This window comes from Camellia sinensis, chromosome 5, assembly GCF_055761805.1.
Source record: "Camellia sinensis isolate YWXY chromosome 5, ASM5576180v1, whole genome shotgun sequence".
NCBI lineage: Eukaryota > Viridiplantae > Streptophyta > Magnoliopsida > Ericales > Theaceae > Camellia > Camellia sinensis.
Window position 1 is genome coordinate 96,044,335 of NC_138965.1, and position 25,879 is coordinate 96,070,213.

Genomic DNA, 25,879 nt, shown 5'->3' on the forward strand with positions numbered 1-25,879 from the left:
CGAAAATTAGAGAACCCTAAGGGAACTCTAATTTTTTCAATTAATTTTGAAAGCATGTGATTGTATTGTTTTAATTTTTGAATATATATATATATATATATTTAAAAAAAAAAAACTTCTTGAATGTGAGTTGGGAAAAATATCTTCAATGCCAATTGCTTATTGTGAAATTGGGTTCTTTAATGGGTTGAACACTTTTTTTTTTTTTTAAAAAAAAGGAAATTGTTAATCTAAAACAATTGGTGTTTTGTTATGAAAATTAGGATCCTTAACTTAGTTGTGATTGTATATGAAAAAAAATTTAATATCTTGAATCTAAAATTAGAGAACCCTTAAGGGAACTCCTGGTTCCTGAATTAATTTTGAAAGCATGTGATTGTATAAAAAATTAGATTCTTGAATTATTGTTTTTTTAAAAAATAAATAAATTCATTTTAATTTGCAGTGAGTTGAAAAATTAGCTTGAATGATTAATGCATCTCAGTTGAAAATTTTGCTTCAATATGTGAGTACATAATTTATTTGTTATTAATTTTCTTCACAAATCTCTGTCTTTCAAATGGCAAGAATCCTATGCAAACTGTTTCATATGGATGTTTTGCATATTTTGAGTAGTCTCCTAAATTGACTTGAAGTTTATTGGGATACTTTTGGTTTAAGAATTGTAAAAGTGTTATCTTTGCTATTTCTCATGAGCACATATGACTTTGGTCTGTTTTTCTTGATTTTTAAATATTCAAGTTTTTTGTTTATTATTTTTATGTTTATTGACAGTGTTGTGGCTATCTAAGGCCAAGTTTGGCTATCCTAAATAAGTACACACTTTTTATCTTTTTATCTTTTTTTCATCACATCATCTCTCTACTTTTCTGCACATCTTTTCGTAAAAAGATAAAAAGTACACTTATTTATATCATCCCAAACAACCCCTAAATCTCTTTGACATGTTGGTGGGACAATTATTAATTTGTTATTAACCTATGAAAATATTGCTTTTGAAGAAGTTTCTGGCAATATACTGTAGTACATACCTTTCAATCAATGCCATTCACTCTAGCTAATTCATTACATTAGCTAATTCTTGACAATACAATGAAATCATGATGACTGTGGCACCCACTTAGCTCAAATGAGCTATTTTTATTTTTTGATTTATAATATTTTTATTTTTATAATATATCACTTGCTTTGTTCGAATAGCTATCATATTTCAAATTTTAAATTTTTCACTTCTCTAATTATAGAAAACTTAACAAATCGATTTGTTTATTTCTCCCATGAAACGATTAAGCTCACCATAACTACTAAAACAACTTTGACTTAAACACATGCTTATTTATAGTAGACAATAATTGTGTTTTTTAAAAATAAATCATACATTTTTTTTAATGATAAATATTTTTTGTAATAAAATTTTCACTTGCGGAGACAAAAAGTTTTGTCTCCAAAACTCGTAGATATTTTAGTGATGATTATTTTGAACTAAACGATAATATATTTATTTATTATTTTTTAATATCTCTATATATGAAAACAAGAGTATAGAAGTCCTAATAAAGATTCAAATACCAGTCCGGATCATAGAATCAACAAGTTCTAATTAACCCAACTATAATATATTTATTTATTATTTTTTAGTATCTCTATATATGAAAACAAGAGTACAGAAGTCCTAATAAAGATTCAAATACCAGTCCGGATCATAGAATCAACAAGTTCTAATTAACTCAACTATACTGATGGTTATTGTTTTGTTTGCTATTATTAAATACGTACCATAGCTCATGTTATATAAAATTTCTATAAATTTTACAAATCGAATTGAAACAGATCAATTTAACTTGGATTACATAGACCCAAAAAGCAGTTCAATTTTTAATTTACTTTAAAATCAAATCAATGTGATATGTGAACACTCCCAGTTACATCATATCATCATCATATATTTATATATACTAGCGTATTCTCGTGCCTAAAGGCACGGTGTAAATAATATTAGGATTAAAATATAATTGTAATCCTAATACTATTTAAATTTATTTTTTTAATTTAATAAATTCACAAATTTATTATGAAATTTTGGAGTTCTCACAAAACTCCTCAAGAAAACTCGCTTTTGCTTATGCAATATATAGCTAGACAGATAGATGTGCCTGGCATACATACAATTTTCACAGGCATACATACGAAAATGCTTTTGCTTATATAATTATATGAAAATTGTATGTATGCTTGTAATGTCCTAGTGTATTACGGTAGGGCTGAGTAAGGAATCCGTGAAATCCGTAATCTGATCCAGTCCAGTCCAATCCAGTAGGTTTGGATTGGATTTTTGAATCCGTGGTTCGGTTCCGGATTGAAAAATTAAAAATCCGTAGTTCACGGATTAGTTCCGGATTGAATCTCACGGTTCTGGATTGAATCCCACGGTTCCGGATTGGAACCAATCCGGACCGTATACAAATAGTCTATATTTTTATTATACACCCTCCTGCATAGTATCTTCTCTTATTTCATATAAAACTTAAATCCAAACCTAAACTTGCATAGTATCTTCTTTTATTACTTTTGTTTGCTAGTTTTTAGTGTTAATTTATAATGGTCTAAATACTTATGGTGGAACTAGTTTCTTTATGGTTGTTTAAATTTTAGAACAGTTTGTCGCTATTATGAAAAGACATATTGCTATTGTGAAACTAATATGATGCTATATTTATATTTTTATGATAATAAAGTATTATATATATTTTTTTGTTATTTAATTATATAAATTCGTGGTTCTAAACCGATCCAATCCGTATTTAAATGGAATGGTTCGGATTGGTTCCACGATTTAAACGGATTGGATTGGTTCCAATTTTTCAGGATCCGTAAATAACGGATTGGTTCTGGTTTTACTCCAATCCGGACCATGCTCACCCCTATATTACGGGCATTTATACATTGTATGGAAATATGTGTAAAATATATTGAATAAAAAGGAAAAAAAAAAAACAAATAGAGAGAAAAATAAAAATGGGAGAAAATATAGAAAATATGGAGGAAGGTGGGATCATGGGATCATGGAAGGATGGGTGAAAATGAAAAAGTAAGAGAGAGAAGCAGAAAAGTATAAAATGTACATGCAGGACATTTTTTGAAAAATATATCTCAGTCATTGTTTTATAATTTGTATAGATCTAAACCATCCAAATGCCCTAGTAGGACAAAAATATGTTGAAAATTCAAAAACCGTCATGCTTTATTATGTAGATGTTGAAAATTCGTATGAGGTCTAAATTTATGAAGTCTATTAGGTATTCAATATATTTAAAAATAATAATTAATGGTTCAAATTCATTTAATTTGTAGATTATAAAATTCATTAACTTAATTTGCAGTACACATAGTAAAATCTGGCTCATAATTCTAGGATCGCAGACTTTTCCATATAATATGAATAAAAATAAGTGAACAAAAATGAGAAAATAAAAAAAAAATAAACAAATACAGTGAAAAATAAAAATGATAGAAAATAAAAATATAAAAAGAAAAGAGGGAGGAAGGTGGGATCATGGGATCATGAAAAGATGGGTGAGAAAAGGAAAAAGTAAGAGAGAGAAGCGGGAAAGTAGAAATGTACATGTAGGACAATTTTTAGAAAATATATCTCAGCCATTGTTTTATAATTTGAATAGATTTGAGCTATCCAAATGTCCTAGTAGGACAAAAATATGTTGAAGATTCAAAAACCGTCCTGCTTTATTATATAGATGTTGAAGATTCATATGAGATCTAAATTTGTGAAGTCTATCAGGTATTTAATATATTTAAAAATAATAATTAATGGTTCAAATTCGTTTAATTTGTGGATTATAAAATTCATTAATTTAATTTGCACTACATATAGTAAAATCTGGCTCCTAATTCTAGGATCGCAGATTTTTTCATATAATATGAATAAAAATAAGTAAACAAAAAGGAAAAAATAAAAAAAATAAAAAACAAATAAAGAGAAAAATAAAAATGGGAGAAAATAAAAAAATAAAAAGAAAAGAGGGAAAAAAGTGGGATCATGAAAGGATGGGTGAGAAAAAGAAAAAGTAAGAGAGAGAAGCGGGAAAGTAGAAAATGTACATGTAGGACATTTTTTGAAAAATATATCTCAGCTATTGTTTCATAATTTGAACAGATCTAAGCCATCCAAACATCCTAGTAGGACAAAAATATGTTGAAGATTCAAAAATCGACCTGCTTTATATATATATATATATATATTATTAAATATAGTGTTTTTCTCTTGCTTAAGTAACACATTCTAAAGGTTGATTTTAGAAAGAAAGAAAAAATTCACATCAACATGCATTTTGTATTTACTTATAAAATTTTATATAAACTTAATTTTAATTATTTTTATATAGACTCTATTTGATAAATGTTTATTTTCTATATATATATTGTGAAATCTTGTATTTTTTAGGCACTAATCACTACAACAAATGGCTCTTTTGGCGACTAAAAATTACTACAACAAATGGCACTTTTGGTGACTAAATTTTTAGTCATCAAAAGTCACTTTTTAGTCGCCAAAACCTTTTACCGACTAAATTTTTTGATCGCTAGATTAGTCGTGAAATAATTGTTGGGAAAGGTAATTGGTGACTAAAAAAGATTTAGTTGCGGACAGTCCTCAATCGCCAAAAGGTTTCAAATAAAATTAATATCGCATTTTCAACGATTTAAACTTTTTGTCAGCAAAAACTTTAATTATTTAGAACGACTAAATTTTTAGTTGCCAATTTTTATTTTTTTTTGTTCATCTTATTTTTTTAGCTACTAAGTGTTTTAGTCACCTAAAGTCTAATTTGTTTTTAGCTATTAAAGTTTAATTTGCCTAAAGTTGGAAATTTTTTTTTTTTTTGGCTACAAAATATTTAGTCGCAAAAGTATTTTTTTCCTTTTTTTTTTTTGGCTACTAAAGTTTTAGTGGCCAATTTTTTTTGATTTTATTTTTTTTAGCTACGAAAGTCTTAGCTGCCTAAAGTCTACTTTTTGATGGCTAGTGAATATTTAGTTGCTAAAAGGATTTACTTTCCTTTTAGCTACCAATTGTTTAGTTGCAAAAAATATCATTTTATGTTTTTTTTTTATTAATAATTTGTCCATAGCATGTATGTATTCCGTGCAATCTATACAAGAATACAAGGGGTATACCCCAGGCCCCACCAAAGCTATACAAAACAAACCAACTAAAACATTTATACTAGCATATATCTAGCTAACACATACAAAAACAAGCCTATCATTGTAATGTTTTCCATAGTAGCCACATACACCATGTTCAGTAGCATATATCTAGCTACCAGACTGGCTTGCCTCCATAAACCATGTTCAGTAGCACATACAAAAACAATCCTATCAATTTTATGTTTTCCATAGCAGCCACATACACTAATATACATGGAACCAAACGATTAAGAAAATAAAATAAGACTCCAAGCACAACCCGCAAGGGAATAGGTAGAAGCCTTAGAACATGAGCATAAAACCAGTTGGAATTCAACTCTATACTTCCTATCCATATGTGTAGCACCATCAAAATAAAAAGGTCAACTGTCAAGCACACTTTATGCATTGAACTGGCGTAGATTGCAGCCTGGCTCAACTTTGCATTCCTTATAACTTTATTCTTCCAAGTTTCAGCATGACCTATTAGGACCACCCACACAGATCCAACCAAATGAAACCAAATGAGTAATAACCTGTAACAAAACTCACACGTTTTGGCCACTAAATCACTCAACCCACATAGAAACGCAACACTCTACACAGCACTTAGAAATGATAACAGGTGAGTAATAGAAAAATACTCCAATTCAACAAACAATTTAGGCTTCCTTCACTTGACCCACAATAAAAAAATTCCCTGTAATAAGTACCATCTATAAGTACCTACAGTAAATAGTTAGAAAGTTTTGGAAACTAATTCACTCAACCCACAGCTTATAACACTCAGTCAATATATAAGGGCACACTATCTCTCAACCCACCATCCCTATATAGATATAGATATAGTTTTGTATACTGAAAATAGTTTCACATTTGCCGGCTCCAGAAATGACGGGGCAATGGCGCCGAAAAACATTTTCCCTTCCATATTTGCTGGCTCTATAAACGGCGGAGATCTGGACACCTAAAACCATGTTTTTCCACATTTGCCAGCTCCAGAAACAGTGGGCTCATGGACACCCAAAAATATTTTTCCACATTCATCTGGCGATATGCGCAAACAAGGTAATTGGGCACCTTGACTCCTCGCGCGGGTACCAATTACATTACACGACTCAAAAACCAACCCAACTCACTACTCGGAATCATAGACTATGTACCCCCTTCCACTTTTCAACAATCACTTCATCATAGTGTCAAAAGAGAAATTTGGAATGCATATGATGCATGAATTTATAAATCTTCAATTTTCCCTACATGATTTCAATTCATAAGAATTCACTACTTTACACATCAATAATGGAGGATACCTTATTAACAACCTTCACCAACTCAAGGTGAATATAGACAAAAGTTTCAAATCTTACATTTCAACCTTAAAGTTAAGTAAATACATTCAATTTCATGTTTTTAAAACCAATTGAACAAAACCCCTCTTTATTGAACAAATCTTAAAACTACGCGTATTCAAAGAAGTATTGAATTGACAATGAAGTTTGAATGATGCGCCGAGTCTCGGTGCATGCAAGACAAATGAATGATACAAACATGCAAGCATAAGGTATGTTAATTGAAACATGACCCTAATCTAACCATCAAAATCGATTAAATAAAAAGGAGAAAGACGCGGGGTTGGAAGACATACACACGCGCACACACACTTATTATAACATTACGCCCTCGCGAAAGAGGGTCCGAATGAATAATTAGCTAATCTAAGCTAAGCTAATTAATACAAAACAAAATAAAGAAAAAGCTAAGCTAAGCTACTTAATTATTACAACAATCAATCAACTAATCTAAGCTAACCAAATTCATATTGCGCTAATTAATTAAACTAAATTAATTAAGTACAAAATCGGCTAAAAAATAACAATAAGCATGTTGTTCTAGCTAGTTAAACTTGAAACGCATCAAATGCACATGCGAGCGCTCGTTTTCCACCTGGAATGCCACTGCTTTGCTGTTGACTGCCTCTGTTTGTACAGTTGAATTCTGGTATGCTGAAAGGGCACTGTTCTGAGAGTACATCAGTGGCTGGCCGGCCACTAATGGAGGCTGCCAGCCATCAATGAAAGGCTATCGGCCATCAGTTTATGGCCCGCCAGCCACTGATGAACAACTTCATTCTACTACAACAGAGTACAACACAGAGCAAGAAAGAAGTAATTTCACAGATTGTATGTACTGTGTACCACTCCTTATCATCAAAACATCTCCAAGAAGTGGTATTCTTGGCTCCAAAACCACCAACCAAGAATTTTCAATGCATGATGGCCAAAGAACCAAGGAATACAATTTCATTGTATGCAAAAACAAGACTCAAGACCATTACCCTATCATGTGTGATCAAGGGCAATGGAGACCAAGGAGATTGGCTCATTTCATCACTTTGAGTATGAAATGCTCCAATCCTCTTTGTGTTCAATATAACGTCCGATTGAACACATGCAACGCAACACAATATGATTATCTTGCTCAAGTTTTACTTATCACTTTTGTTTACTCATTTTAGTTACCGATCCATTCTTTAACCGGTTTAGTCCATTGGTGAGAGTCCTCTAAAGAGAAAGAAGTGTCAACCAAAGGATGATGTAAGGCAAGAGAGAGTTCATGCCATTGATAATGAATCTTTAAAGAGGATTAAACCATTAAGCATAAACTCTATCTCAAGGTTAAAAAATCCTAAACTTGAAGCAACTCTCAAAAGTAATTGAAAGAGTGAAACAAACAAGAATGTGACAAAGCTATGTATACTGGAATTACATGCAAAATGACACTATAATATGCAACCAAATCAAACAACTCATGTTTAAAGGCCTAAAATAATGAGCTAGTGAAGGAATTAACCCTACAACTATGCAATACAAGCCTCAACTGAATTAACCAGCCCAAAACAAAGCCGAAACAGGTCAAAACAGAGGCAAAAACATGTTGAGATTAAGCTACAAAATGCTAGAAAAACATGCTAACATGATAGGCAACTAGGCATGCAAGCCAGACAACAAGGAGGGGAGACCACCCCTCCAATTTTGGGCTTCAAAACATGGTTTTTGCCACTGAAAATCCTCTCAAATTCAGTGGTTAAAAGGCCAAAAAAAGTTAACTTAAAAGCTTTGAAAAGAGGCACAAAAGCTTAACAAACTAAGTAGCAAAAGGGTGAACCACCCCTAACTCAAAAAGGGCCTTAAACCACCATTTTTAAATCATAAAAATAGAGATTTTTGGAGGTCAAAACCAGCTCAAAAACGGCATGTAAAGATGGCAAAACAAGTATTTAAATACAACTCAAAACATAAATGTTCTACCTGTAGAAGACAAGATGCAATTTAGGCACCAAAGTCAAGCCAAATCAAGCCAAAATCCATTTCTAGAGCTCAAAAAGGACCTCAAAAGACCTTAGCTCCACGGTGAGAGTGTTTGGTCTAGGGTTGATGTGCAAAAGTGTAGAGAAACTAGAATTAAGGCACAAAATAACAAGAGAGAGATAGAGATAGAGAGAGAGAGAGAGAGAGAGAGAGAGAGGAATTCTAGAGAGAGAGAGAATTTTTGTCTTCAAAATTTTCTAACCCCCCCCCTCTCCACATGCAAGAGAGGGGTCATATATATAGAAAATACAAATTCCCTTCACCAAGATCTAGCCACACACGTGTTGGAAGATGCATGAATTTGTGCAAATAGTGATGACCGGCAAGGGTTCATTGGTGGCCGGCCAGGCAAATCAATGCTTGGCAGGCCAAAAGCCATGGCCGGCAGACCTCAAAAATGGCCGGAAAGCCATTACTAATCTCAATCTGAAAGGACTTCAGCATGGTCCAAAGATGAAGCAAAAAGGATGCAGGGTTTGGAAAACTCAAACCTGTGGCGTTCCGCCGCAGACTTCAAGCACTCAGTGAGCAATCAGACTTGCCACCGGATGTACCTGCAAAATCATCCAAGTTTAAAAGGCCAAAAAAATGGGGTATCTACACTAGGGTTTATGGAAAATTTGACGTTTTTTTTTTCTTTTATGAATTAAGGACTACTTTTCCTCATCAACAACAAAAATCATCAATAAAAGACATAATTCCATCCAGAAATCATGAATTATTGACCACATCTTTCCAAATCCTTTATTAACCAACACAATCCATACACATATACATATATATATATATATATATAAGGATGAATATCTAATGAAATTACCACATGTGGGTCTCAAATCAAAGATACAACAAGTTAAAGACACCCCTACCTTAAGATTGGAAGTTGAAGATGAGAACCCACTTGAAACTTTGGCAAAATTATGAAATAATCGGTACAACTCTTTGTCCATGCTTTTTTTTTCAAGCTCCTTGAGGGATCTAAGGTGGATCTAAGGTAAAAATTGGGGAAATCAAGTGTTTGGGGCTTTAGGGTTTCGGTATTGAGGAGAGGAGAGAGAAAAGAGGAAGAAGAATAAAGATTTTGGGCCAAAAAGTGACTTTAAAGTGCCTGATATCGACCAGACTGCTTGAGCAGTCAAAGTTTGGCTTTAGCAGTGAAAACAAGCTCCTAGAATCTTTGAAATTTGGGCAGACCATTCGAGCGATCAAAAGTTTGCTCGAGCGAACTTGCTTCCAATGCGGGTACTCAAATTTCAAACGGGCAAAACTCCATCGTCTGGACTCCATTTTAGGTCGTTCTTGTGTCCAAATTGAAGCCCCCAAAACAAGATTTCCAATGGTTCTGGCCTCACATCCAAATTCAAAGTATGGAAAGAGAAATAGGCAGAAGAGTGAAGATTACTCATGGGATAATTATCTGAATCAAAGTTTTTGGTTCAATCTAATTTTACCATTATGATGCCATCTCAACCAATATCCCAAAATAAACCAAAGAGGCTTGAAGTACAATAATAAGAGTTCAAGAGAGATCCCACTAGTTCAAGAAGTACAGAGTGTTACATTGGGCTTGTGGGGTTGTATGATGGCTGTGTGTTCACACAACCTATACTGCATCAAACAAAAAAGACCTATGTTATTCAACCATTTCAGAGTAATATCAATAGATGTGGATGTTCACAGTTGTGTGTATGGATATGAATATTCACATCTGGCTATGGATGTGAGTGTTCACTGTTTCAGATTGAAATTAGTGTGCACAGTGTTTGTGAGAAGGGCAGTGTGTTTACACAACCATCAACAACATTCAAGAACATATGAATATTAACATTTGAGAACATGGGTACTTACCATCAACAACATGACACATTCGGTGACTTTCCCCGGCTTTTTGTTGTTTTGGAAAATAGAGGATGTCAGTGTTGTTCTAATTTGTTTGGCCCAGTCATATTTTTGCATGCTTTCCAATAGGACCATATGTGCATAGTAATCCCATCATATTGTTTCGCTGCTCATCGAGAAAAAAAGTTTATGGCATGCAAACATGTAGGCTAATCGCGCGACTTCTTTGTTGTCATTTTTCTTCTTGCCAATCAATGCCTCGGTCAAAAGGATGCGTATCAATTTTGAAGTCAGCCGGCTGACATTTTTGCACCTTTCATTTATAATGTCAGTCTTTGGTTTCGCACCATATGATATGTCCATTGGTTTGGTGCCACAGTACACACCAAAAATTAATTTAATGTCGCTGTCGTGTATGTTTATTTTTTTCTTGCCAATGTAGAAGGCATCTTTGGATGCCTTGTACGTCTATAGGACATGCACAACAACATCATCATACTTCATGCACTTGTCAAGATCGATCTCACCAGTTCTCAATGCATCTAATAATTGCAATAAAGATGTTCGCCGCAAGCAGCCGAGTTGTGCTTCTGTGAACTTTGTGCTTTTCATTAATTTCACCAACCTTGTCATGTTCGATCTGTAATTGACACGACGCATGTCAACATTGCTGTTATTATCTGTAGGTGGGCTTTCTTCTTTGACATAATATTCCTCTCTTTTTCGCTTGGACAATTTCTTCTGTGCAAAATCCGCTAAACGGAGCATAAAAATTAACAGAATACTTATGAATAGGTAACAAGTGGTATATTTTGCTAACAACGTTAGTGATATGAACATTTAACATAATGATGTGAACATTCACAGTTGGTGGATGTGAACATCCACATTTGTCAAATGTTAACCCAACGGATTAAATTATGTTGTGAACATCCACACTTGTAATTTAGATGACAATGCACATACTTATTACAATCATGCAATGCTAATGTTATAGTTCAACATCAAAATTGAAATACACTTTAAAACATTAAAGTTGACATGGAAATAACAAAAGTAATATGTTTTCCCTAAACACAGTGGTGAATGTTTACGGAGTGTGTGATCAATTAACACATGTTATGAATGTTCACAACAAAATTATATATAACAATAACATCTGAAACAAACAAGTTAGACCATGATTCTTTGTTTTCATGTGAATGTTCACTAGTATCAACAACAACAATATTAGGGGCAATAACAGTAATAATATGAAATTCCACACATTGTACGAATAAAAACGGGGGCTATTTGTGGAAGTTCATATTGGTGCAATTAGAATAAGAGATTCACACGATTCACATCTTTGGGCACTGATGTGAAGGTTCGCATCTATGGACAATGATGTAAACATTCACATCTGATAAAGGTTTGAATGAAATGGAGGTGGATTATGCATTTCTGTTGGCATCAGCACAAATTTATTTGGCATGTATGTTCACATTCAGACCACAAAAGTAGAGAATTGCATTTTTTTTTGGTGACAACAACAGTGTTGCAAACATCCACGCCATTGATGTGAACATTCACAGGATTGTTAACATCAGCATTGAAATACAACTTACAATACTAATGTTAACATGAATAGTAGAGATGTGAATATTCACATGAATATGGATATGAAAACAAAAGCAATAGTGGAATTAGTCAATGTGTGAATGTTCACATAGGCCACTGAGACAACACCAACATATGTTGATTTCTCATATTGACAGGAACAAAATTTCACAACATAAAGGAAACATTTGCATACTATCTCATCATCAATATGCACATAACCACATTGACCAAACCCATATGACCATTATTTTAGCAATAAGTATAATGTGAATGTTCACACTAATATTTACATGAGTCATATTGTGAATAATGTCAAAACTTCAGAAAACTCTAATTGAACCACAATTACAGTAAGACAAGACCATTTTGTTAAAATCAAGGTGGCTTGCATAGTGTCAACTTGCATAGAAACACATTGAGCAATGTGAATATTCACACAAACATTTGAGACTACAAAACTAAGAATAAAGCCGATAATCAAACTACATATAGCGTGAATGCTCACATATAAGTATCATACAACAAGAACACAGTGGAAACAATTGTGTTGGTCCACATATTTTTTCCCCATGTAAATGTTCGCTACTATTAACATACAAGCTGTTACTGTAATTTTTTTTAGGGGTGAGGGTTTTCATATTCAATGATGAATAGTGTTAATAACAACAATTGAACAATAAGAGGAATAACAACAATAGTATAAACTTCACACATTATACGAATAGGATCAATAAATTTGGGTGAAAAAGTTGAAATTATAAAAAACAAAAGGTTATGGTTTGTATATAAGATTTGTGATGAACACTTACGTTTGTTGACCATTTTTGATAATTTGGGTTGCCACAAATGAGACAATGAGACGGTGGTGATTCCAATGAAACGACACTAACAATGGGTAATAACGGCAACACGACGATGGGATTCACAGTGTTTTTGATGATTGGGTTGCCAATGATGCAACGATGTAACGAAAGAGGTTTCCGGTGAATTGGCGGTAATAATGGGGAATAACGACGCAACAATGACGGCCTTCACGGTGATTTTGAGGATTGGGTTCCCACAGAAACGACGATGAGAAGATGTGACGATGTCGGTTTTTGGTGAATCGACTGTGATAATGGTGAAGAACGGCGCAGCGATGACGGGCTTCGCGGTGTGATGATGAAAGGATGTGACAGATGAAATATTGGGGATTGATGACCTAGGGTTTGGGGTTTTGGAAGGGGGAGATATATTCGGCAAGATAGTTGTTGATGAGTAACTGTTTCTATGTTTCAATTCAAACATATAGACACGCGCGAGAGGCTTGAGGGTTTTTTGGTCTTATTACACTGAATAGGATCTAATGGGATAATTAAAATGGGTTTGGGTTTTATAGTATAAAACTCTGAGGAAAGGGATTTATCAAAAAACCTCCCCATAATTTGTAAATAGTTCTATATATATGTATACATACATATATATATATAAATTAATCAATTAAAAATATTTTATATTTATTTATGCTATATTTTATATCATGATAAAATTAATATTATTTTTTTTTATAATGCATACATTGTAATATATTTTTAAAAATAATTTATATATAAACATATATAAATAATTTAATTTAATTTTATAAAATATTATTTTAAAAGAAAAAAATTAAATCGTACATCGGATGGTCAACAACTACTTTATTTAAATAATAATGTTAACTCTATATGATGTTAGAGCATTTCTAATAGAGTTGTCAAAGGATTTGTCAAAACTATAATTTGGCCAGAGAGACAAAAAAGGGGTCTCTAATGGCCTGCTATTCTTCTTACAAAAGATAGTAGATGCCATTTCCGTCTCAAATTAGGCAGGTTGAGTAGCAGGTACCAAACATGCCACTTCATCAAATATTAACAGATTTTTGGCTCCAAATTGAGTTGAAAAAACAAATTTATTCACTAGAAAAACCTCCCAAATTCGATTTCATTCACTGGTTCCACAAATTTCATAAACAAACAAAATCACAAATTCGATTTCATAATGATCGTTCAATTTTAGAAATAGAATTCGATTTCAATTCCACAAACAGAATTCAATTTCGTAATGATCATTCAAGAACTAGTTCCACAAATTTCACAAATAGCAGAGTCAATTTAGAACAAATCACAAATTTTAGAATCAATTTGGAACAAATCAAACCCAAATTTTAGTAAAGAACAAATCAACCCAAATTTCACAAATTTATATAAATTTCTGAAACAAATTTAAAAGATAAATACCTGGATTCTAGCATGATTGATGAACTTGTTCTTCATCTCAACCTTCATTGACCTTTAGGGCTTCTTCTTCATCGATTTGTAGTGCTCTTTCCCAGACCAATTGACCTCCATCGAAGTCCAAACAATGGTGTTCAATCAAACACTAGAGTTCCATTGAACTCGGAGATCGGTGATTGGCGCTTGTGGTAGTGATGCAAATCACAAAGAGAGAGAGAGAGAGTAGACTGGTTTTAGCGATTGCGTCTAGTAGTGGTGATGGTCAAAATGAAGATGGAGAGAAAGGAGTTTCTGATGAAGATTGTGAGAAAGGGGGTTGTGGCTGCTGTAGATGAAGATAGAACACCAGAGACACAGAGAGAGAGAGAGATGCTCTCATCATCTTCATCTAGTTTGATGAGAGCAAGAGAGAAAGGGGGCTTTCTTTTGAACAGATCATTCTAGAGGATAAATCTCAGTCATTGGATTGTTCTTTAATCAACGGCTGCGATCTTGTTCATAATTAGATGTTGGATTGCCAACAATTGTGTTATTTTGTTCATTAAAAAAATAAAAAAAATAAAAACTTTTAAAACATAAGCACAACGGCTATATATAAATAAATAGCCATATTTTTTAAAATTCTCAACAGCCATATTTAGAAGGAAAAAAAAAAGGGGTCATATTTTGTAATTCTATAAATACAAACCCTTAATCTTAATTTCATTTCACAACAAGCCTCTGAAATTATATTTTTCTTTTTCTCCTCTCTTTTTCTCAATTTCATTTCACAACAAACTTCTCAAATTGCATTTTTATTTATAGTTTTTTCATACAATCACTATGGAAGGTTCATCAAAAACAAACAGAGGAAAATCATTCATCATTAATGAAGATGTGGTACTTTGTAAAACTTTGGTGTTACATTTCTGAAGACCCAATTGTTGGTTCTGAAGACCCAACTGTTGGCAATTCACAATATTATGTTCACTTTTGGTGGAGAATTTATGAAAACTATTGCTTACTTCAAAATGATAAGTCATGATCACAAGTGTCTATCCAATCTCGATGGGGTATAATCATGAAATGTTCCAACAAATTTTGTGAGTGTTTAGAGCAAATCGAAAATCTACACTCAAGTTGTCACGACCTAACCCCTGCCCCAAGGGATTAGAAAAGTGACCGGCCAGTAATCTGATATTACCAAAGGCCTACTTAACAGTAATACAGTAATAGGGGCTATGAAAGCCAATAAATATTAGAATATAATGTCCAATGAGCTATTAAGACTTAAATGAACAACACAAAACTTTATATATACACATATGCACATAAGTCCATGTCAAGTCTGTGTACAAAATTTAAACAAAACGTAGGGATTTAATCCCAATAACAAAAGCTGGTCTAACCAATAGTCTAGTCACATATAACACTTGAACATAACACAAGAGAGTGAATTCTAAACCACCCATTAAGCCTTGAAGCTTGACCGCTTGGAACCTCGCAGTGAGGCAAAAGAGTTGGCTAGACAAAACAGAGGCTAGGTCGACGCCACTAAGTGCGATCTTGAGCTTGGTCACCTACATATAAATATAAAACGGTGAGCTAAAGCCCAGTGAATAACAACAGTGTAAAGGGGTTATGAATGATGTCTCTTCAGTAGTTAAAACAGTCAATTATTATCATTGAATCAGTTTCTCATTTCATAATCATATTGCAGTCATAGCAGTTATACGTGGTACATCCATTAGCAAAACAGTATAGTAGGTCTTAGAAGATCGAGCAGTCATATATAATGGCCATCAATGTAGTAAACAGTAGTTCCAAGAATTGGAATTGATAGAGATCTCTGTAACAGTAAAAAATGCTACAGATGCCACGAATACATTTCGTTAATAGGATAATCATTCATTTAAGCAGAGAGTAACATTTTGGAAATAGAGTACAGTATAAGTCAGAAAATACTTATAAGTCAAACATATCTTTACAAGGTTGTTACTCATAGTTGGCTTCTGAAACACGTGAATAGAAAGTGGCATCTAACCTAGGGCTGAGTAAGGAATCCGTGAAATCCGTAATCCGATCCAGTCCAGTCCAATCCAGTAGGTTTGGATTGATTTTTTGAATCCGTGGTTCGGTTCCGGATTGAAAAATTAAAAATCCATAGTTCACGGATTGGTTCCGGATTGAATCCCACGGTTCCGGATTGGAACCAATCCGGACCGTATACAAATAGTCTATATTTTTATTATACACCCTCCTGCATAGTATCTTCTCTTATTTCATATAAAACTTAAATCCAAACCTAAACTTGCATAGTATCTTCTTTTATTACTTTTGTTTGCTAGTTTTTAATGTTAATTTATAATGGTCTAAATACTTATGGTGGAACTAGTTTCTTTATGGTTGTTTAAATTTTAGAACAGTTTGTCGCTATTATGAAAAGACATATTGCTATTGTGAAACTAATATGATGCTATATTTATATTTTTATGAAAATAAAGTATTATATATATTTTTTTGTTATTTAATTATATAAATCCGTGGTCCTAAACCGATCCAATCCGTATTTAAATGGAATGGTTCAGATTGGTTCCACGATTTAAACGGATTGGATTGGTTCCAATTTTTCAGGATCCGTAAATAACGGATTGGTTCTGGTTTCACTCCAATCCGGTCCAATCCGGACCATGCTCACCCCTAGTCTAACCTACACAAGCACATTCAAGCAGAAGATCTCAAAACGCATGTCATTCTTCAGTCAATTCTTAACCCTATTCAGTTCTTTCGGTACTTGTTTGTTTGGTTAATTTCTTTTGTGTTCATGCTATGCATATGGATGGGAAAAACACGTGAAAACCATGCAAATGGAGGCCCAAAAGTTTGAAAAACAAAAAGAAAACAAAACCGAGCCTGCCTTAAAAATCGCACGTGCGGGAGCACTGCCCACACGTGTAGAACCTCTACCGCACGTGCGCCCTGCATGTACAATTAAAGCAAAAGTGACACTGGAACAGGGGAGGCTTGGCCGCATGTGTAGGGTCTCAGGCCGCACGTGCGGTCTAGGTTCATTTCAGTCTGAAAATCTATTCTTGAATTGGAGCCTCCTCTATCAAAATCCATCTTCAAATCCATGCATATCAAGGCTCAAAACTCACAAAAACAACTTGATTTTACCATATCTAACTTTAAACAAAATCAGAACTTCAAATCAAACCTCAATTTCCATACAAAGGTCAAATTCTTTGGAAAAATTGTAAAATCAAGAAATACAACTTTAAGAGCTTCAACTCAAGCTTATATATAGAAATTCCTTTGAGACCAAGAGAGGCCATGCAAGAAAACAAGTTTGTGGTCATGATTTTCATCAACTGATGCTATGCATGCTCAAATCTTGAACTAATTCTTACCATTCCTCTTTTTTATGTTCATAAGGGGATACAACTCCAAATAACCATGAATCCATTCAAATTAAGTTTCAATCTTTCGAGATGATGAGTGTATAAGCCCTAATTTCATGAGATTAACAAGAAATTCTTACCTTAAAGGTTTGATCTATGAAGATTTGCTTGATTCCACTTTCTTTCCTTCTTCTTCCTCTTGCTTTCTTCTTGAGTTCTCTCTCTCTCTCTCTCTCTCTCTCTCTCTCTCTCTCTCTCTCTCTCTCTCTCTCTCAATAAAGCCCACTAAGTCTCCTTTCTACTCCTACTTGTTTTTGATGAGTAGAGTTAAGGGTTCAATAATCACTAATTTCTTCTAAACTCTAATTAATTAGAAGTTTAAATTAATAAATCACATGGACTTTAATTAATTCAAAATCACTTAAATTAAATCAATTCTCATTATAGTTTAATATGAATCATGCTCTAATTCATATCCAATAGTTACATTCAACCTTATGGTTTATTGATTTAGATAGGTTTAATTTATATCCTAACCATATATGTTCACAATAACACATTTCAATTCACACATAGTACATAATAGCATATAGCACATAATCAATGCAAATCATATGAGCCACTTAATTAATCAAGGAGGTGGTCGTTACACAAGTGGGATGTCTCAAGTTGATATAGTAAGATTTTATCTTCATTTATTATGCTAGCTTTTTATTTATCTATTTCATGTCATATAAAAATTAACTAATTAATTTATTTAATATTTTATTCATACAAGTGCTGCAAGCAAAACTTTTATACCATCAAGATGAAAATAAATAAATAAATTTGCTTTTGAACATTGTTGACAAGTATTGCAAAATAATATCAGGTGGCAAGATGTAACTCCTATAAACACAGTCAAGTCAATAATACATACAACATTTACCGATTCAGTCCTTGATTCCCCTATGAATAATTGCATTTCTCTTCAAGACGATAACAGTCCAACTGAAGGTAACAATCCAAGTATTAGTAATGGTAGTGTCTTTGCAAGAGGTAAAAGGCCTATAGGTAGGAAATTTGTAAAAGAATTATTTCAGAAAAGTCAAGTCGTTGAAACTGAAGTCCACAAATTTAACAATTTGTTGGAGACATTTAACCAACACTTTACTGAGAGGGAAATGAAAAAAAGCTAAAAGAGAAGATAAAAGAGTTCAAACATTGCAGGAGATGAAAGAACTTGATATGAAAAATGAAGAACATTCCATAATGATTGCGGACATATCTAATATGAATCCTCAGCTGAAAGCTTATTACATAATACACAAAAATGAGATTTTCGCAAAGTGGTCCGCACATGTGAGCAACCCAAATGATTGTTTTCCCCTGCCTCTTGATAAATAATTGGGGGGAAATCTACCTTTCATTTTGAAATGTCATTTATTTTTCAACATAATTTTTAATATTTCTGTTTCAATGTAATTTTATTTTGTAATGTAACGTATTGTTGCAATCTAATTTTGCTTTTGTAATGTATTTTTCAATATAATTTTAATGTTTCATTGTTATTATGAAAAAAAAAATACAAATTTATTGAAATGGAGACAACAATTTTTCAATGTATTTTTTTTTATTTCTTTCAATTTTTAAAATTTTTATATTTGTCTAATTCGGAAAACTGTAAATATTTAATTTTTTTATAAAAAGTTTGAAAACGATCACAAAAGACAAAAAAATAAATAATAAAAAAATATTTAAAAATCTATATCCAAAAAACACCTAGAAAATTGGAGAGAAAATTAGTTGAAATTTGTCAAAATAACATGTAACCATTAAAATACAATTACTATAATTTGACAATTTATTATTGTTTATTACGAAATTGTATGCTTTTATGTGACCAGTACTCGTCAACCAATGGAATCCATGGATATATTTGATATAATATATTATTAAAAATAATACTATATATTAATTAATGTATTATTAATAATGTATTAAAAGATAATATAACATAATTTCAAATATTTATAATTTATATACTGAGTCTTTTTGGCGTTTCTATCATTGGAAAATATTATAAAATATTTTACATAAATATACATTTCATATTTTTATAAACCTTACACCCACATAAAATATTTGATAATTTATTTAATATAAATTACCTCTATCACTTACCTAAACAATTTATTTTGGTTTACATTTTTCAATGTAGTTGTTGTGTCAAGTGGGAAACAGCTGTCAAGACCCGATAATCTATTGATACAAGTCAAATGTCTTTTTTTAAACTATGGCTAGGTTTCGTATCTTTTAAAAAAAATTAAAAAATTATTATTTTATTTAAGTCACATTATTTTTCTATCACATCACTTCAAATTTAATTCATATTTCTTAAAAAGATAAAAAATATACTTATTTAGAACATTTTAAACAATCCCATGCAATATATTATTCTTATTCTAATTCTAACCTTTTGTTGCTGTGGGAATTTACATCATCAAACACCGACACAAACCCACATTGTAGTGAGAGAGAAATGGAGGTTCAACATTTTAGCCTTAACAATGATTCATCTCACTAATTTATGAGCATTAATAGATCACTAATGAGGTGAAAATTTAAAAAAAAAAACACATAAGAGCAAAACATCCCATCATGTGGAACCCACACCATTTTAGAATTATTAGTGTTCCTCTTTTTAATAGTCTCACTCATTTTTGTTTTAGCCTTGAACATCGGTTGATCCTCCGTGAAGTGAATGACGATGGTGAGGCAACAATTTTTTTTTTTTTTTTTTTTTCTGCCTCCTGATAACAATAGGGGGAAAATGTACTTTTCATTTTACAATGTCATTTATTTTCTAATATAATTTTTAGTATTTCTATTTCAATGTAATTTTATTTTGCAATGTAACATATTGTTTCAATGTAATGTATTGTTTCAATGTAATTTTGTTTTTGTAATATAAGGTATTTTTCAATATAATTCTTCATTGTTATTATGAAAAAAATACAAACTTATTGAAATGAAAACAATAATTTTTCAATGTATTTAACTTTTTTTCAATTTGTAAAATTTTTGTATTTGTCTAATTGGGTAAAATGTAAATATTTAATTTTTTTTATAAAAAGTTTGAAAAAGATCACAAAAGACAAAAAATAAACAATAAAAAAAAATACTAAAAACCTATATCTATATCCAAAAAATACCTAAAAAATTGGAGGAAAAATTAGTTAAAATTTGTCAAAATAACATGGGATCATTGGAATACCATTACTATAATTTGATAATTTACTACTATTTATTGCCAAATTATATGTTCTTGGGTGAACAGTACTCATCAACCAATGGAATCCATGGACATAATTGATATAATATATTATTAAAAATAATGCTATATATTAATTAATATATTAAAAGATAATATAACATAATTTTAAATATTTATAATTTATATACCAAGTTTTTTTGGCATTTCTATCATTAAAAAATATTGTAAGTCTTAAATTTTTTATTAAATAAATAATTAAGGGGTTGTTTGGAATGACCTAAATAAGTGTACTTTTTGTTTTTTTATGAAAAAATGTGCAAAAAAGTAGAGAGATGATGTGATGAAAAAAAGATAAAAAGATGAATTATTTTAGATATGTCAAACTTGACCTACATATCATAAATATACATTTTATATTTTTATAAACTATACATTTATATAAAATATTTAATGATTTATTTAATATAAATTACCTCTGTCACTTATCTAAACAATTCATTTTAGTTTACATTTTTCAATGTAGTTGTTGCGTCAAGTTGGAAACAGCTGTCAAGAACCAATAATCCATCGATACATGTCAACTTCTTTTTTTAACTAGTCTGTGCAATATATTATTCTTATTCTAACCTTTTGTTGCTGTGGGAATTTACATCATCAAACACAGACACAAACCCACGTTGTAGTGAGAGAGAGAGAAATGGAGCTTCAACATTTAGCCATGAACATCCGTTGATCCTCGGTGAAGTGAACGACGATGGTGAGGCAATTGTCTGCAACGTGTGTTGCGAAAAGATCTCTGGTTCTGCATTCAGTTGCAAAAATTGTTTATTTTTTTTGCACAAATTTTGTACTGAATTTCCAGAGGAGATGAATCACCCGATCCACGCCCATTCCCTTACGCTCCAACAATCAGGGTCGCCTAGAAGGTGTGATGTTTGTTGGAAAAAAAATGGTGGATTCGGTTATCGTTGTCTTACTTGCAATTTTGATGTGGATATCAGATGTACTGTTAGGGGCCAACATTTTAGCAGTAAACATCAGTTGATGATCCTCAATGAAGATGAGAAGAATGATGTTGATGAGAGGGTTTCTTGCGATGTGTGTTTGCAGCAGATCACAGGTTCAGCAGCATACAAATGCACAAATTGCTCTCTCCCTATCTATTTCCACAAATTTTGTGCACAACTACCCGCAGAGACGGAACACCCAATGCACCCTGAGCACCCGCTTGCCCTCCTGCAAGTAGTGCCTAATGAATTCATATGTGATGGCTGTGATATAGGTTTGAAAGAATTCATATATCGTTGTTCCATCTGCAATTTCAACCTCGACATATGTTGTGCTTTGAAAGCACAGAAGCTTAAGCATGAAAGTCACAAACACCCATTAAGCCTCATGCCCAGCTCGGCCTCCTTCGAATGTCATGCTTGTGGTACAGAACGTAAAGGTGTGTCTTATATGTGTAACACATGCAGCTTCTGGATCCATGAGGACTGTGCTACATTAACACCCACCTTCAAACACCACAGTCACATCCACCCTCTTGCCCTCGTCTATCCTACTCATGAAAGTCATTCCCATTTTACTAAGTACAGGTGCGAAATTTGTGAAAATTCAATGGTGAGAGGAAGGTTTTGGTTATATGTTTGTATAGGATGCAGATATTGCATTCATGTCAAGTGCTCAACAAAGACAAAGTATGCTTTCGCATTTACCCTGATTTCGATTTTTGTTCTCTCTTTTGACAAGAAAAAAGTTTATTGACAACGCTTTTCTCCTCATTCGATGTTGTTATTTTGTGGATTTAGGAAAAGAGAAAGTGCAATTGAGATTGAGAATATTGACAAGGCCAATTTGATTCACTTGCCAATGGCTGATGACTCAATTAGTGCAATTGACCTATTTTTGAAGCAAATCAGCATGGGAGACAACAAGAGAGAAGCAGAGCTCAACCATTTTAGTCATCATCATCCATTAATCCTTTTCGATGCGCAAGGGGACAACAATTTGTGCCATGAGAACGAACTACTTATCTTGAATGAGCTGAATAAGGACAATATGCAATGCATGTGTGCGGAAAATTTCAGCTCCATTTTACAGTTGTGGTCTATGTGATTTCTTTCTCCACATATGGTGTGCTGAGCTACCAAATGAACTGGTGCATCCGTGTCACCCACACCAGCTCATCCTCCTCAAAAAGCCCCCTCAACCTAGAGGATTGTTCTATTGCAACGGCTGCAGATGTTATTGTAACGGATTTGCCTTCGAATGTGATGAATGTCTGTATTATGAAAATTGCGTCCTCGATGTTAAGTGTGCTTTCCTACCCAAAGCCATCATTCATAAAGTTCATGACCATCCCCTCTTCCTAAAGAAAGACTGTATCACCGCAGGTTGTGCTGCATGTCCTCGAATGGATTCGATATTTGCATTTGGATGTGACATTTGCAATTTCAACTTACACTACACATGTGCTGTGCTACCAGATACAATTAAGCATAGGTATGATAAACATCATCCCTTCACCCTAATTTATGCACCCATTAAGGATGGGCCCGATGAGTATATCTGTGAATTTTGCGAAGAAGAAATAGACCCAAAGTGGTGGTTCTATCATTGCATCGATTGCGATCAATCTGCTTGTGCCGAATGCATTTCTACGGAGAGAAAGGAAGTTCAAAATATCAAGTGGGAAAGCACCTATAACTTTGACAGTCACCCACACCGTCTCGTCTATGTTGCAATCACAGTCTATGTTGCAATCACAGACAAGAGCTTTGATCACTCTTCGTGTCGGTACTGTTTCCAGCACATCCGTTCCCACTTTTATTTTAAACAAACATACTTTACGGGTAAAATAGGCTTCAAATGCGAGCAGTGTAACATTATGCTCCATCCACACTGTCCTCATCCAAAATATCTTAGGTAGTGTTTGTTTTGAGAATTTGATGAGGAAAATAAAAAAGAAAAAAGAAATGTATTTTTATTTTTTGTTTGATTATAATGGAAAGTATAAGAGAAAAGAAAGTGAGAGAAAAATATTGTCTCACTTTTTGTATTTTGACTACACGTAGCTCTTTTCTTTTTTCATTTCTCAACTTAACGAAATGTAATTTAGAATTCAAATCTTATTAATTGTTTTTCCTTTTTTCTTTATTTATTTCTCTCGTCAAATCCTTCAAGTCATAATTGAAAAAAATTTCAATATGATTATTCATGCTTTGAAATATTTAAATAAAATTACATTCAAGTTTATAGATGCCAACGGCTAATATTAGATCATTATAGGGAGTGGTTAGTTCAATTCCACTCTCACATTGGTGGGGTAATTAAAAAATACTCTGTTTGGTTTTGACTTTAGTTTTCATTTTTTTTTTTTAGTATTTTCTTGTTTTTTGTAAATCTTTTTAATACTTTAAGTAAATTTTTTATTTTTTAACTGCAAACATAGATACAAGTATATTGAATAAATACAAAAATATATTAATTTTTTTTTGTATGTTTTAGTATTTAGTGTTCTTTTAAAAAAAAATTTCACTAATAATTTATTTTTCAAGTGTATCTAAATTAAGTGGGTTTAAAAAGTATTTAAAAAAAAAATTACTTAAAATATTTACAATGTTCACAAAAAATTAAAAATACACATATAAAATGTTATCAAAATTTAAGCTAAAAATATAATTTCCTAAAAGTTAAGGGAAGGCACGTGCCTCTTTTGATCTCTTGCTCCGCTCAACATTTGTTGGACACTTACCTAAACATGCCTTATTTTTAAAAAAATTCTACACTTAGATATACTTTAAAGATACTTTGGAAACACACGCATTACAAATTTGAAAAAAGTAATTTGAAATCAATGATAAAAGAAAAACAATATAAAATTTTCATATCGCTATGTCCAAGCTCTAAGCATAATACCTTAGTTACTTATTTAGGTTAATTTTATCTTTTTTTTTTTCAATTTATTGTTGTTAATTAACTTGATTGATAATTGTTGACAGGTAGTCAGCTATGTAATGAGCATTGTTGATAATGAAATGTATAAAAAAGTTTCACAAAGAAACCCAAATATCATAGATATGAACCATTTGCCTCTATTCTATAGCAGGATTTAAACTCAACAATTGACCCCAACTTCCCTCTAGAATCAAAACACCACCAATGTTTGCATTATCAATGCCTTGAGACCTAAATTTAGTTGGGCTTTCTAGGCATCAAGCGGGGCTTGAACTTGCCACATACTTGCTAGAGAACACTTTGCAATTCACAAGCGTAACTATTCATCCTCGCACTCCAAAAATCCCTTGGGATTCAGCAAAAATAGAAGCATATAGAGTGTGCAAGGCAGTTGCAAAGAAAACTGCCTTTGGAGCAAAATTAGCCGTACTTGAGTACTTCAATTTATTTATTTAGGACCTGAAAAGATAGTTTGATTTTTTTGTATGAAACAGATTGTGATAACTTCTCTCCTGTAGTGATTAATTGATGTCTATGATATAGTTTCTATTCATCCTATTAGTGCTATGTTCATTGTTGATCACTCAGGTTTTTATCATGATTTGCTTCTTCCTATCCATGATATATAATCATTTCCATTAGTTGTGTCATTCAATTCCTTTTGAAAACTTCACACAAAAGCTTCTATTGACATAGAACTACAAGTAATATGTGTAAAGTCTTAGTCCAAATTTTTAAAAAAATAAATTAGATGAGCACTGTGGAAACATGAAATTAGTTACACCAATCCCATCCATATAACTTAGAAGTCTTTTAACCACGCACCCTACTTAGGAGTTTGTATCATTTGGTATCAGAGTTAGCCATCATGCCGAGTATGGAATATGACACACCTATGTGAGTATAGGATTGTGGTTTGAGCCGTGGAGGGGACGACTTATAGGCTGCTTAGATTAAGACACCTACCAAGGTGTCAAAACTAGAAAGCAAATGGCTACCATTGGGTCAAGGGCA

At 32.4% G+C, this 25,879-nt stretch overlaps 1 pseudogene across 1 annotated transcript; it reads left to right on the forward strand.

Annotated features, from left to right (window-relative positions):
- The first annotated feature begins 21,562 nt into the window (after window positions 1-21,562).
- On the forward strand, window positions 21,563-23,975 carry LOC114307242 (uncharacterized; annotated as a pseudogene). The gene is made up of 2 exons (XR_014329851.1): window positions 21,563-22,605; window positions 22,717-23,975. The product of XR_014329851.1 is annotated as an uncharacterized LOC114307242 (transcript).
- The last annotated feature ends 1,904 nt before the right edge of the window (window positions 23,976-25,879 follow it).